At 39.5% G+C, this 1,045-nt stretch overlaps 1 protein-coding gene across 1 annotated transcript in view; it reads right to left on the bottom strand.

The window, feature by feature from the left end:
* Positions 1–1,045, bottom strand: part of LOC106880553 (tyrosine-protein kinase SRK2) — a 59,772-nt gene that overhangs the window by 6,123 nt on the left and 52,604 nt on the right. The gene's annotated exons all lie outside the window — the stretch shown is intronic.

Genomic DNA, 1,045 nt, shown 5'->3' with positions numbered 1-1,045 from the left:
TATATATATATATATATATATATGAATATATATTTGCATGTAAGTTAATATGTGGGTGAGTTTGTATGGGTACAGGCGGGATGATAGTGTGTGCGCATTTTTATGATGTTTTTGTATAGTGGTTGTGAGTTTAGATAGTGTATAGATGCACATTTGCATGTAGGTGAGATTGTGGATGTGTGTGTAATTAGTAGTAATGAAGAGAAAAGAAAAATTGAAAATGTAAAAGTACAAATACAAACACAACATTAACAACTACATCAACTAATAAAGACTTCTTAGATCAGCACAAAGTCAAAATATACACAGTGAAGGATTGTAGGCAATCAAATTTATAAGCACAGTGCTGAGATCCCCTTCGGTCATGACTGACCATGGGATTGCACTTGAAAAGTTACCCTCCCAGGCACAAGTCTGGGCAAGGTTGTTTATGGAAGATCAACAATCGCCCATGCATACCGGCCTCCCCTCTCCCTGCCACTGATGTTATCCAAGGGAAAGGCAAAGGAGCCGAAACAGCTTGGCACCTGTGATGTCGCAACTCATTTCTACAGCTGAGTGAACTGGAGCAACGTGAAATAAAGTGTCTTGCTCAAGAACACAACACACAGCCCGGTCCAGGATTTGAACTCAAAGTCTCACGATCTTAAGCTCGACACTCTAACCACTGAGCCATGTGCCTTCACAAGCACAGTGTATGACTGGTATTTCTCTTATTGGTCCCTCTTTGAAACAAGGTTAATTTAGATGGACATAATCAGAGAGTAACTGTCAAAGAGTAACGGTGAGTGTGGCAATAAGAGCAAAGTGTAGGCATGGCTGTGTGGTAAGAAGTTGTTAATCATTTCTATGCATTTAAATGCTTTCCAAAATAAACAGTTAATTTTAATGACCCCCAAGGAAGCTATAAGATGTTGCACAAGCATTTGATTTTCACCTAGCAAGACTTATTGTCGATGGCGTAATAAGTCACACCTGGACAACGTCGGGTTATACTGCACATACTTACATATAAGCACGAACACATAAGTGCGTGCACACATAT

Source organism: Octopus bimaculoides, chromosome 23, assembly GCF_001194135.2.
Source record: "Octopus bimaculoides isolate UCB-OBI-ISO-001 chromosome 23, ASM119413v2, whole genome shotgun sequence".
Lineage (NCBI taxonomy): Eukaryota > Metazoa > Mollusca > Cephalopoda > Octopoda > Octopodidae > Octopus > Octopus bimaculoides.
This window is presented reverse-complemented; position numbering and strand designations above follow the sequence as displayed.